Raw genomic sequence first — 15,556 nt, 5'->3', positions numbered from 1 at the left:
GTTTATTAAAAGGGAAGTGTTATTGGTACTCCAAAAATCTCATTCTACACTCCTCACAAGTGTATTTTTCTTTCTAAATATAGAAAGTTTAGAGTGTAGAATGAGAATTTTAGAGTGCCAATAACAATTTCCGATTAAAAAAAATATAAGATACCAGTACACAATAAGGCCATTGGAAGTCCAACACAAGTTGGCAAGGTCCCCACCTTGTATAACATCCCCCTAAGTTTCAAGTCTCGCCATTAGTAGTCTTGTGTTGGTGGGCAACATGTAAAAATTAAAAAGGGGCACAAATTTCTCTATAAGTCCTCAAAGAAGTTTTTGGTATGCCCTAACCCTGAAATGTGGTAGTCTTCCCTCCCCTTAAACTTTTCTGTCACAAAAAAAAAAAAAAAAAAAAAAAAGGTCATTAGGAATTAAAGTTTAATGTTCTATTTTGTTAATATTTATATTTCCAAAAATTGCACGTTATAAATAGGTTGTTGTAACTAAAATGATTAAGACATTAAAGTAGATATTTCGTTGAAGGCAACGGATATCGCTGTATTCATCAATATTTCCATAACCTTACGTATCAACATTTCCACCTATGTCGATATTTAAACATTCATTGTAAATTAAGTGATTATGAGTATTTGTTTCCATCTTAATCTCAAAAACCGTTTTAGCTAAAAAAACAAAAAAAAAAAAAAAAACTGACAATATGTCAATATCACACAAATTATTAGCATCCAAATAAAACAATTAGTTGGATAACTAGAATCAAAAGCGTATATTTAAGTTAGTTACTGGTGGCAGCAGTGAGAACCAATACGCACAATTGCATGGTTCAAGAAGTACAAGTTAAGCTTTCGTGAGCTGTCCTCCTTTCGTTGCCAATTTGGATCTCTCTTTTCTCCAAATTCCAACAGAATGTCACATAAAATAATCGAAACCAAATAAACAATTCAAGAAAACAAGAAAATAAAAGAAAATAAAGTAAAAGAAAAAACAACAGAGTTAAATTAAAGAGGTAGTTTACGCGGCATTTTTGTGTTCAATTTCTAAAGTTGGTGGATCACATGATGGTAGTCAGAAAGAGGCTAAATATCTTTGTGAGTCTTCTTAGTCTCCCGAATGGTGAAATGCCGTAGCGAAGCACTAGCTAGCACCCATTTCAGAAGAAAAAAAAATACTAAAGTGGTAATTTTATTAGTCTTAGGAGGAGACGAAAACCTTAGGCCATCTTTAACCGACTCGGCCAAAGGACCATAGGACTAAAAATAGCTCGAAATGATACAAAAAGGGTCTTCAATCGAGGGCTAGGCCAAATGGTTGCCCATTTCCAGCCAGCTAGCTAGCTCGATGAACCTAGCCCATTTTTTTTTTTTTTTGGACGAATTTTTTTTTTTAAATAAAATTTTCTAATTTTTTTTTCCTACACCATTTCTCACATACTTTTCACCATTTCATACTATCTTGCCTCATTTTATTTTAATTCTTCACATTCTATTATCTTCCAATAATCTTTCCTTTAATTTTTTTCAATAATTTTCAAATGGCCACCTCTTTCAATAATCTTCCAATATGTCCGAAATCTTATTTTAATATGGTAATTTAATTTAATTAACTATAATAATTCAATTAAAATAATAAATTATGTTTGGTCTATGACATTTTGGCTCTCTCGGTTGGAGATGATTTTTTGTCAAAAAGGTTATGTTTGGTCTATAACTCTTTGACCCCCTCGGTTGGAGATGATATAAAATTTGGCCCTCCTTCGGTTAAATGGCCTTACATATTCTATATAGTCGCATTCTATGATGGTAGAATGGAGATTTCAAATTATAAGAATACTTGCTTTAGGCATGGCTTTTCAACTGCGCGTGCTGAATGAGTGCTCAGACGATGCTGCATACCATCACGAGAGAGACGAGGAATTTGAAAGGGACGTCTTATGTTCTTATTCTTTCCATGCATTTCTTATCGGAACCAATTTACCATTCAACCATTCACATTCAGGTAAATTACCACAATTTCAATCTTTGGAGAGATTTAACTGCCGGGTATTCAAGCGGGTACTCAATGTGTTATGAAATAAATGGAGAGACACAGAAAAATGCATAACTTCTTTCACTATTTTTTTTTTGACCAATGTTAGTTCTTTTTAGTACAACGATATATTTTATGCTAAGGAGAGGGAGGAGCTCGGCTAAGCAACAAAATGGGTCTGATTTCGTATCGAATTCATTATCCACGAGATTCGAATTTAAGACCTCTCACTTACTAAGACCTCTCACTTACAAGTAAAGAAGAATATCACAAAGCCGTAGTATTGAGTGATTAGACCAATGCTAATTTAACTACACTAAATTCATCTAGACTACAAAAAGAAAAAAATTAAACACTAAACCTCAAATGTTAGAAAAATACACTGAATTACAGGTCACTTGTATATTATTTTCTTCACTTACATTTTGACATTTAGAGCACCGCTCAAATATGCGGTAACTGAAAAAGTCTCCGGAACTCTGAGAGAAGGCCAGGTCATGGTTGATGGGGCCATGAGAACGGTGGGGTGGCCAGGTGGGCCAAACTACGAGAGAATGTGTGACAATGCTATAGTGCGGCTCAGGATCACTTTGTCTCCTTCGTACCCTTCACTTTGTCGTCTTGTCTAGTGGAAAGTTGTAACATCCTCGCCTTGTTCACAAATTTATTGTAAATATAATAGAACAAATCATACTTTGCACCATGTAGTTTGTGGTCAATGACATTTTGATCTTTATTACTTAAATTTTGAGAAAATATACTTAATGTTAACTGTTGAACTATCAAGTTAACTGTTATTCTTAGCGTTGTAATTTGGGAGTTCATTTTTTACTTTTACTAACATTATATCGGTGTCACATGAATTCACATTTTTAAATAAACAGTAAATATAAGAACTTTTTATTAAGAAAAAACAGTATAATCTCATGTAACATCAAGTTAATAGTTCACGTAACATCAATTTAATGTTCGTATAAACATAAAACGTCCCAAATGAGAGCAAAATAAAATACGTAGTAGTTGAATGCGGTCCAATATCCAAGTGAGCAGGGTGTTGGGTTTTTACTCATGCGTCCCCGTAAATTATAGTAATAGTTTCGAATTCTTCAACCTCCCTTAATAATAAGAAATTAAAAAAAAAAAAAAACACATAGTAGTTAACTTGATACAGGCTGGTGATGTAACACTTTGTAATTACTTTAAACGGTTTTTTCTTCTCGACAAAAAACTTGTAGCTCAAGTGTTTAAGGACAATTATTCTTGCACCTGAAAATCCTAGGTCCAATTCCCCTTCCTCGATAGTTTGTAGGAAAATTTTTAGATAATAAACATGGGTGCAAAATACAAGTAATCCTAAAAATAAAATTATAAATACAAATTAAGTAAAGAGAAGAGGGTAAATATGAGAGAGCGGAACGAATAAAGTGCATGCGTTATTAGGGTAGAGGAAGGTATGAGGCCGCGTGACGGAGGTGACCACCACCACAATAGGGCATGGCATGGCACAAGAGACACGAGGCATCAAGAGGCATGATGGGCAAGAAGGCTCCTTTTGCCCCCCACGCCAACGCGTGATTTTGATCTCAGTTTCTATAACGGTTGCTCCTCCTGCTCCGCCCACTTTCTTTTTCTCTGACGCTTCTTTCTCTCTTTTCCCCTTCCTTCTCTCACCCTCTGCTTTTTCCGTTTTCCAATTTCTTTCTTTTGTTTTCTTGTTCTTTTTTATTTGGAATTAGGATGGGTGATAATATTTGTATGACGAAAAAGCCAGAGTGGAAATTGTTATATTCGAGAAATTGATAAACGGTTACGATCAGAAGGTGCTATATTTGTCAATATTTGAATGTTCAACGCGACTCTTCCATTTTGTATTTTCGATTAATCTCGATTCTCGAATCCTTGCAGTCGTACTCGTACATACTAACAACGAGTTTCGAAAATAACAAGCTACCAAACATTGTAATAATCTGTCTGTTTCTGTTGGCCGTTAGTTCTAGGCCTACTGGTGCAGAAAACCTACTTGTCCCAGAGGTATATGCATGGTACCCAATGTGTCTTTATCTCACTCCTCTCGCATAGGAATATACCGTCATGACAGGTGAATCCTTCTTCGATCTATCCACTAAACGCTCCATGCCACAGTATCTAGGGAAAAACAATGATGAAAAACTGAGATTTCGCGTAAAAAACTTTGTTCTTACTTGAAGCACGTTGCTTTCATGTACCCAAACACATTCGATAGCGTTACTATCGTCACATGGTTAGCTTTGAATAGCCCCTATAAATACTTGTCCTGAATCTTACTGTGCATATATTTGTACCGGCATGGATGAATACAGCACTGCTGTTGCTTGTGTACATCTTGTTAGAAGTTTCGTACAACACTATTGGTCTCTAATCTCCCTTAGTCTGCCAATGTATAGGATGCACCAGTATGTAAGATACAATGACACTTTGGGCTGTTAGATGCATAGTCAAGAAAAATTTATAAGTTTAAAGTCTCGTTATATAAAATACATTGCAACATACTAGAATCTTCGCCAATATAAAACCTTAAACAGACAACTTTGATGTCTCTAATCTCCCTTCTTTTACATTGTTTCGAGATTAATTGGAATATTCAAACAACTAAGCTGCAAGTCAATGAAAAACTGAGCCACTGACATCTGTGTACATGTCAAAGGCCCCAAATGCACATGAAACATTTCTGCTCGAAGACTCTGTACGCAATAGACGTTTACAATACAAACCAGCATGGCCCAAACAAAAGCAGAAATAGAAACCCTAGGTAGGGTCAAATAACATAATGATTAAAAAATTGAACATACTCGAGAATAAGATTGAGTGAGAGTAAAAGAAGGACCCCACTTCATTCTTTCTGCATAAAATAAAACACTGTGGGAGTTGCGGTCCCAGTGTTACTGTTCGGCTATTCACACTCAGTCAGTCACCGAAGGAGTAATCTTTCCCCTCCTAATTTCTATCCTCTCCTCTTCTCTGGCATATAGTCATTTTCTTGCCCCTTGAAATTAATTTTTCCCTTTTGGTGTATCCTCTTTTGTGTGTGTTTTTCTTCACATAAGAGCATGCACTTTCTAATTAGTGGAGAACAGAATTATTAGGGTTTGAAGGTGAGTGATATGATCAGCATGTGAGATCACCTAAGTCAAGATTTGGAGCCAAAAGCTAATATATCTCAACGTACATCTACCAGTCATATACAAATACAATTTTGCCCTCCCTCCATCAAGACATGGACATGCAATTTTAAGAAGGTTGGGCCTCTATCGTAGAATCAGTTGATAATAGGGGAAATAGCCTAATCTCTTGCAAGCCTTTATAAAGTTTTTTTTCTTTCACTAATATGAGACATTTTTACCTTCACATCCTCACACACCCATTCACGTGTGACGACTTTTCGACCCAATTATGTGGACAACACGGATTGGGTAACGTAGAGCACATATGACCGTTGAGCTTCATACATAGTTTAACATGTTCTAATACCATAAAAAAAAAGTTTAAGTTCTACCATAAAAGATTCATGGGCAAGTCAACTTTATTGATTTGAAGGAAAATAACTCAATTCGTCGTCTTAATTAGTGTTTTTTGTTTAAACTTCATTATATATTCATTGTTGTTGTTTTATGTTTTGAATATGAGCTCTTGACCTTTTCCCAAATTCTTAGAAACAAGATATATAGAGATGCCCCAAACCTATGCTTATCGTTAATATGCTTGTGCAGAATCATATGATGAATCCCAAAAGTGGTTCATCTTTTAGGGGGGAAAAAGAATAGGAGTAATTAACAACTGCTTCAAACACATTATCCAAAATTATATTTTACTCTCCACGTTGGTGTCTAATTAAATGACGTCTTGTGATGGATATCACCTTAATTAGTGCTAAGTAGCAAGACACATGCATGGAATTCTGATCTTGTAAACTTATCCACATCCTCTATATATTTAGAGGTCTGATACATAGAGTAATATTTACTAACATAGTATATGAAGCCAAAAAAAACTTACCAACTTTTATATGTGTAAGTGATGAATTAACTTGGTAGATAGAGCATTTTTCTTTAATTTACTGCTTACGAGATTTAAATCACCATTTTCTTAGTCTAATTTGGAGTAGTAATACAGTATACTTGCCTTTGGTGTGGGGGTTATCCGGTCATAAGAAAATAGATAAACATACTTGCCTACGGTTTACCATTTTGTTATAAGAATTCATAAAATATACAAAGGAAGGTCAATTGACTTCGATCCCCAATGCAAGTTATATCATTAATAAAAGGGGGAAAGGGTTTAACTAGTTGTAAGAGGAGCAAAATTTTGTCGTTTAGCTTGTAAACAACTTGTTGGGAAGATTAATTTAGAAAGTTAAGGTAATTAAGAGCGATCCATGTGATCGATTAGCTTTTTGTAATAATCACCCATTTGAAACCTTTATATGTGGGTGAATCCTTGTGGTCTAAGTGAATTTGAACAACATACAAAAAAAAAATCATTGCAGTTACATGCCATGCTCTATCATTTGGTGTTTTGTTTAGAAGGAAAAAGATGCTGAAAAATTAAGATAGGTTGAGACAATTGAGAGCACCACCAGTTATTTTGAGTGTATGTGTAGAAAAATGGGAGATATTTTTGTTCCCATCCGTAAGTGATGGTGATGCTTACTATCCTCAAGTGACGGTGATGCTCACCACTTTATTTATTACTGTTTGATGAGTTTAAATTTTGAGATCTGTGTAATGAATAAACATAAATCTCAATATTTAAATTCACTTAATGTTAATAAGTAGGATGATAAGCATTACCAATCACTTTAAACGTGAGAAAAATGCACCTAGAAAAATGAGATCGACGAGGAAATGATTTACAAGACCTTCTAAAGCAAGGGGATAGAAAAGTGTTGGGGACGGTATTGGGAAGCTGCCCCAAATTACATTGTTAGGTCAAGAGGAGATGATAAAAGCCCTGATATTTTTTAGTTTTTATGTCTTCTTTACATGAAGGCACATCCAAATTCATTGATCCAGAAGTATGTGCCTTCCTGGTTATCTATCCGCTTCATTTTCATACATCAAACATGTACCTGAACATGCATGTTTCGCTAGTTCAGTCACATTGTAATGTGATCTCAAAGCTATCTTTTAATTCGTTGATCAAACGAAAATTGCATTCGTAATTCAGCCACAAAGATATAATAAGTACATATAATATACAGTCAAAGAGATATTGTTAATGTTTTCTTACACCTGTTATATATCTTAATGCTAACAGTGTTTCAATTTTCCACCAAAGTCCCGCGCATAATATTCCATCTTGTGTGAGATAGTTAGGAAAAATATTAGAAAAATAGTTGAGTTCGATAACATTTTCTGTCTTGTATATATTATTCATGGACAAAATGATCATAGAGTGTTTCTTATCCCCCCACCCCACCCCACCCCACCCCAGCTTTTCTCTTTTTTATTGACAAAAGTTTAGGAGAGGGGCGGGTATTCTGAATACCAAATGCCTATTGGAGGACTTATAGAAAGAGTTTTAACTTATTTTTTGGTTTTTATACATTGCACACCAAGAAAGATTGTCGACAGCAGGACTCGAATCTAGGTCTTGTTCTAGTAAAGAGAATGATCTTTCTCAACCCAACCAAGCCTCGTTGGCCCACCCACTTCTCTTTAAAATGCATTGTTTCATACTTTTGAAAGAAAATTAAAGACTAAGTGCTAAGGTAATGTTCGGGAGACTAAATTTATAAACAAAATTTTGTAAATTAAAAAACATGAAAGTTGATGATTTGATTATTATTAGTTGCTAATTAACGTATTTATTTCTTATTGATAACACATCATTTAGCTTGCAAATTTAGTTTACCTGACATTTCTCCTAAATGCTACGAAAACTGTGGAGGAAATTCAATCTCCCAAGGAAAAACTCAAAAACCACCATCATTTCCTTTTGGAAGATTATACTCATATGTCTTTGTTGGATACTTGTCTGCAACCCTAGTCTACATTTTAATCATAAGTTTCATCTTTCTCTTTTTGTACCACTTTTGTGCCCAAGATTTCAAAGCTTATAATTACCATTGTTGGTCATTTGTGGAGATATTGGAGGACAACCAATATACCCGTGGGAGTCCTATGAATCATCACAGTTTCTTCTTTCGTCTCGCTAAGGCTCCAACCTCATCAACCTAGCTAACTACACTAGCAATTTGATCAATTTTGTTTTTCGGCTTATTAGAGGATCTCGAACTCTAAACCCAATGCACTCCTACCCATCACACTTTCCGCCCTAATTCCACTAACCTAAAAAAGCATTTAAGTCGTTTAGTTTTCATTATGATTAAACGCGTAAGATAACCTTTCTGCTCATTTGAGTTGAAAGTTAAAATGTTCACTTCTATTATTTCCATTATACCTTGTTCTATCGGTTGTGTTAATAGACAGATTGATTTGCAGTTAGATTTTTGCATGATTTGGGGTTTGTTTTATTTTCTTGTTAATTTTGGTCAACGGCAAAAAAGTTTTGGTTTTTGACATTTTGTGTGTGTGTGGCAATGTTGGGGGAGCTGAAGGAACGATTGCCTTTTGGATGGGGGATACAGCTAGACTTGGTAAATGGATGTGTTTGTGTTGTTTTCGTGTCATATCCGTTATTTAATAGATCGTGCTGTGTCAAGCTCATTAACTTAACAAGTTTTTAATAATTGATCCGATAACGACGTGGCATTCTTAAATAATTCTAAAAGAAATAAAGCAAAAGCCACCCACCAAAAAGAACAAAAACAAAAGGAATTTAACTTCTATGTATTTTCTTTTTTTTTGGTGAACAGATTCATTCATTCGAGCCCAAACCATTTGCCTTCCACACAAACGGCTTAGAAATGTCTTAAATATTGAATCAATCACAAAAGCAATTACCGAAATATTTTTTTTTCTGCCAGTTTTTTTGGTTAAATATATAAAAAGGAACTTATAGAAGGGGCAAAAACCAACTTATTTAAGCATTCGTATGATACATAGTCCAAAGCTAGTTTACCTATGGAAAAACTCGACAGCTTCTCTCTTCCAATGCCTAAACCCAAACATAAACTAGCAAAGTCAGTACATTCAACGAAATCGTGGAAGAGATACCATGTTTCCAATTTGCCCTCCTCGACGGTCGTACCTTGCGGTGCAAGTGTCCCTTGATATTCAAGCCTCTGCACTTCTTTCCAGCAGAAGTGAGTCCGACAAGCCCCCTGTGGTTGTGAACCGATTGCAGATCCAGTTCGTACGTCCTTGTGTCGTTGTGGATTGCATTGTGGGCAGCTTCAACCAAGATTGCCCCTCATAGTATTTGTATGTTGAATCCTGCAAGGAAGACAGTTAAAAGGGGTAATTTTTCTGTTTATATGTGCCATCCCCATGTTTTACTATTTCACTCAAATTATTAATATATTCTAGAAGTGTGACATATCAACTATGTCGGTCATTTATATAATAACACGTGAATTAGTAGCATCACGTGACAGTGTTTCAATTATACACAAAATTCTTTAGTAAAAGATATCATATAACATCAAATGGTTGATGGTGATAAACGAGAGACTTCTCAGTTCTCAAAACTATATATGTGCATGTCCAAAAACTCAAATTCAATGCAAACAATTTTCTAGGTTAAACAATTACCCTAACTTATGTCATTCAGAAGTCAAGGGTACCAAGCACTCGCATTAAGTTTCTAATTTTCTATATTTAATATTGTTGACTTTAAAAATTAAAAAAACTACGTGGCGCGCAGGCCGAGTAACTAACAAGCTAACTACGTCCTTCGATTGAATGCAGGGCGTGCCAACTCGTCGGCCGAGCTTGGCCGAGGAGTAAAATTTGTTGTCGCGTTGAGCGCGTCGTGGACTTCTCTATCTTGCGATTGCGACCGAGGAAGGAACACTCTCGGTCTCTGGGTTCTACAGCCTGAAGACAAGGCTGCTAATTCTGCGGAGTTCACAAATCGTCGGAACCCGATTCGGTCACTGTGATTATATTCGTAAGAGTATAAGCACGTCGAATCGAGACCAAGCTATATGGGCACAGGTACTCAAACGTGATGTATGTCTTGATGGTAAACGTAGTTCGGCCGTCGGAATGCCGAACCCTAAAACTTACTTGCGAGTATCCAATCATAAAATAACTCGGCGTCCAGTACGCCGAGCAATGCAATTCGTAACACCTAACTATGCCGAAAAGGCTAGCAAGGTGACCTCTGCCAACAAAGGTTCGAAAACCCTTCTCGGCCGAGACTTAGATAGATAACCGGTCGACCTCGACGCAGTGCTGTTTATCCAAACTGAAGGTGCTTCTCGGTCGGCTGATTCTGCGGCAGCAGTGCTGTTTATCCAAACTGAAGATGCTCGCCGGGTGCTTCCACAGTGCTGTTTATCCAAACTGAATGTGTGTCAGCAGGAAAAGAAAAGGGAAAATCTCAAGGTGTTTGAGAGGTTTTGCGCAGGGCTTTGTATGCTGATTTTGAAGGGCTTTTCCGTTGCATGATTTCTTGTATTTATAGTACCCCATTCCTTGAAACCAATTCTGATTTGGATTGGGAGTCCTTGTCCCATTTCGACTCTAACTCGAACAAACCTACTCCCACTGGGATTCTGAATTTTCCTTCTTTTCGAGACTCCATTCCTTGCCGGTCGAGAATCCTGGTCGCACCAGGACTTCCTCGACCTTTTCCGTTTATCCGGACTACTTAGGATAGGATTTGGCCGACCCTGCCATCTGGCCCAGGATTTATTATTCGGCCCATAGTATTTGTCATCACCTTGGGCCGAGCACATCCTGCTGCTCGGCCCAACAATAGTATTTTGGGCCCAAACAAATATATAAAATGGAAAATGTGGTCTCATGGCCTATCCCAAACTGTAAAGGCTGCTCCAGAAGACGATAGGATGTGAAGATTAATCGATATGCGATGTTAACATTTGAAATGTACAAGCATTGGTTGCCTGCTCCGTTCAGTTTAGGGACTGATCAATGTCCCCCGTCACATATATCACAACAAGCCATCATAATTTTGTCGACAAACCCTAAAATTAGAAGATAATACAGCATGTATATAATTAATATATGAATGCAATCAAGTTAATCAGCTTGTTGTGATTACCTCGTTAACCCAGTAAGAACCTTGAGACCGATTAGTTTCTGGCCAGCCAGCTACTCTGCAACCGTGCGCTTGCTCCGTTGTTATTTCAATTGAGTGACGCCCTGGTTTGAGGGTTTACTATACACAATACCCTTAAAAACTGGTCTCTTACGTCCACCCCACGCACACGGTAAACAACATAGCCTGCAAAGAGGTAAACTTTAGTCAAAAAGTCTGAAGCACATCGGGTATAATTCCCAACCGAGCAGTTGGGGGATAAAGAATACCGTTATCTTCCACCATTAACATGCAACAAAATGGACCATCTATCCTATTTCTTGATTTTTCGTATAACTGTGTCTGTATTACAGAAGAAGAATACTCTAAATACTCAAGAACGCTTAACCAATCTTATAAGTTCAATTAAACAAAACACTTAAGAGTAATTGGAGAAAAAAAAACACTTGTTTGATAATTGACTGTGAAATAGTTTTGGTACCCTTCTTCTATTGAAAAAAAGGAATGGTGCTTTTCAAAAGCATATATGAGGTTTGAAGCGTCTTTAAGTGTAACATTATCGAGGGCAAAAACTCTAATTATTTCCGACGACTTCGACCAAAAACGAAAATAAAATATTTCTAACGACAACAATATCCAGCAAAATCAGTCCATACATGGACCAAAACACTAAAACACTAAAACACTAAAACATTCGAAACTAAAGCAACCGGAAACAAAATAAAATATTCCACACAAAACGAGCAAAAATAACATCTTCAAATCTTACTTTTCACTTTCATGGGTTGGGGAGAAATGCAACGGAAAGCACAAGATTCATATATTTTGTTAGGAAATATTTTTGCTTGCCACTCTCAAGTGATGTTGATGCTCACCACATTTATTACCATTAAACAAGTTTAAATTTTAAGATCTGTGTTGTGGATGGATACAAATCTCAAAATTTAAACTCATCAAACGTACTAAATAAGGTGGTGAGCAAAAATGCACCCATTTTCTTAACTTTGCCTAGTTTTTCTCATCAGCCAAAACCAGTAACATCATTAATTAACCAAATACAACCTTCAGATTGAAAATCGACAAGTTTGTCAATTGTCAGTTATTTTGGTCATTCCGTAAAAAATCTCCATTAAATTGAGGGTCATTTTGTCAATCAACCCCTCTACTTGCTTTTTCATTTAACGGAGATTTTTCACAGAATGACTAAAATGATTAATGGTGGACAAACTCAGGGATTACCTCCACCGATTTCAATGTTAAAGATCAAAATAAAGAGTTATGTCAATCTCATGAACTATTTTGACAAAAAAAAAAAAAAAAACCTTTTATTTTTAACAAATCAATAGAAAACTATTACGACACCTAAAAAATCTGAAGCGATATTCTAAACAATTGAAATCTAATGGAGAACTCGGATAAAGAGTGATGAGATGTACGTGGCTTTTCAAGTGAAAATTGCATAGTTGGACCTCAACTATTTGGTAATTACCGTTCGAGTTGTGTTTTCGGTTCTACTTGTTGCCAAAAGATTCGGGTGGTAATGAAAAAAATTAATTGATCTCGAAAAAAAGCAATTACTAATATTAACCAAAAATCATAGGTAAAGTAAGGGTAAAGTTGTGTAGTTACTCATCCGACTCTTGCAACGTGGGGGGTCTTGTTGTCTTGGACTCCCCCTTTAAACAAAAAACATAGATCGTATCCATAAATCCCCATTTGCAGGCAACCTGCAAATGTACCAGCACTGGAAGACCATAACAAAGCACGGTTTGAAACATAAAATGCCTAACAATGCAACAATGCAGAGGATTGGAAAACTTCACCAGCAAGTCATCCAATGGGGATATACAACGTGATGTCGTCGGATTTAGGGTGAAGCCTTGTGGGTTCGAATAACCACCACAATCAAGAGGACCACAACGGAGAGCATGAACGATGTTTTCAGCTTGTCCACAAAGCGATTGCTGGCTTCTGCTTTCACATTTCCACTGCTTGGAGGTTGAAATAAATCGCCCATGACCTTCGTAATTTTCTGGATTGCTTCCATGATTTTTGCCATAGTGTTTTGAAAGATCCACTTCACAATGTTTGTTGCTTCATCGTTGTTATCATCGGAATTCTCTTGTGGACTATCAGAGCTATTGTCTTTATCTGCGTCTATGATGAAAAATTCACGTCGAAACCAGCATTAGTCATGACTACATTCATCCAACTTGTGAAACACGTATGAACATACATTCATAAGAAACAGATGCAACTAACACCAGGAAAACAACACGTAAAAGAGGCATCTACGAATAACAAAAGACGCTCGTGAACACAATATGAGACTCGTGGAATCTTATTGCAATGTTAGAATGTTATAATTACAACCCTAAATTCAATTACTGATACTCGTTACTGAAATTCATATCACACCAACCTGCATAGGAAGACTCCCGGAGCTCCCACACCACCTCATTGTTCATCACAGCATCCCAAACCGCTGTATCAGATGACAATGCGATCACCATTCTCTGCACAACAAAATACCCTTATGACATAATTCTAAAAAGAGGAAATTTCCATATTATGGATTGTCTAATTTAATACCATACCAAACACACCCCTATGACCAAATTGCCACCAGAGTTATTTAACTTTTCAAAAAAGCCAAAAGCCAAAAGCCGGGTAATCTCTTTATTTTTTATTTTAAACAAAAAATAACCCAATAATTAAAAAGATAACAAATGAATTAATAACTCACGTACTAAAAACAAGAAATTGTTTAAGCAAGAAAATGCAAAAATAAATAAATAAATAAATTACGGACAGCAATAAAGAAAGAAAACAAAGTTGAAAGCTGAAGGCTGAGAGAGCTTACATTGTAGTCACTCAGCAGAGTCTGCGCCCGACGAGTTTCTTGACCGTCATCGTCGTCGCCGCCGACGCCGCTGCACCGATTCGCAGCTCAAAAATGTCAAATGAAAAACTAATAATGATATCAACTTTGACAAAAAATGAAATCAAATGGGAATTGGAGGGTGAAATTATGAGAATTACGGAGTGGGAGCAGTTGGTTCGTGGTTCTTGCGAGGTTGGGCTTTGGGAATGAACCCATGCTGGAAAGAAGAAGAGCAAGAATTTCAGGTCTGGATGGAGTTATGGTGGAATTGAACAAGAAATTTGATGAGAGAGAAAGTGCTGGATGTTACCTTTCTGCGACGGGCGGAAGGATCGTCGCTATCCATGGCTTTTTCGACGGAGAAGAAGGACGAAAAAAATAAGGCGGTTGTCGAACCGAGGTCGTTTTCGAAGATGATAGACGAAATTTACCACGCTGCCATCCGGCAACGTTTCTGGAGATAGATAATTACATATATACTTGCTCCTAATGCTTGAATAACTTAACTAAATTTGGTAGGAATCCACTAATAAAATTGGATAAAGAGACTTAAAATGTTTTATTCGTGTCTTTGTAGCGTTATGTTTGTAACGCTAATAAAAAGTCCTTAATGCATCAGTATACTACTCAATTCGTCAAATTTCGCCCAATATACTTGTAATAACAGGCTTTGTGACATTATTTTTTATTTTTGAACAAACGATATTATCTACACTAGGGGATGGTGGATTTAGTCTCATAATAGACTAACAATAAAGTGAGTTCAATTTGTTTTTGACAAGAATCGAAGCAAATAAATAAGACCTTTCACTTACAAGTGAAAGTAATACTACTAGATCATAGTACTAAGTGACGGCTTTGTGACACTATTAATAATCAACTAATCTTAGGATTGGTTATAATCCTAAATGGATATAGCGTATTAATATCAGATGGTCTTAAGTTCGGTAGACATCCAAATGAACGAGCTTATCATGATAGTCTTACGTTCGATTAACACCCCAATGAATGATGATCCCTTTGCCCGGTTAAACCATCGGACTCGACTAAGAAATCCATGCCAGAGACTCCTCCTAGTAACCATCCCCGAAATCCAGGAAGGTGTTCTTGAAGACATGGCGGGCTCTAAACGTCACTTTCGTTAAGGAAAGCATTACAGCTGCCTCTCTTATGGGTTGGTTTTACAGACCCTTCACAGTTCAAGCAGATCCAGTTGATCCTGCAAGGAAGACAGTTAAAAGGGGTAATATTCCCGTTTATATATATATATATATATATATATATATATATATATATATATATCTCGATGTTACTATTTCACTCAAATGATTAATATATCTAAAAAGTGTGACATATCAACTATATCGCCCACTTATATAATAATACATAAATTAGTTCCATCACGTGATAGCGTTTCAGGTACACGCAAAATTCTTTAGTAAAAGATATCGTATAACATCAACCACTTGAACGGTG

This window comes from Pyrus communis, chromosome 5 (assembly GCF_963583255.1).
Source record: "Pyrus communis chromosome 5, drPyrComm1.1, whole genome shotgun sequence".
NCBI classification, from domain to species: Eukaryota; Viridiplantae; Streptophyta; class Magnoliopsida; order Rosales; family Rosaceae; genus Pyrus; species Pyrus communis.
Note: the sequence above shows the minus strand (reverse complement) of the source record.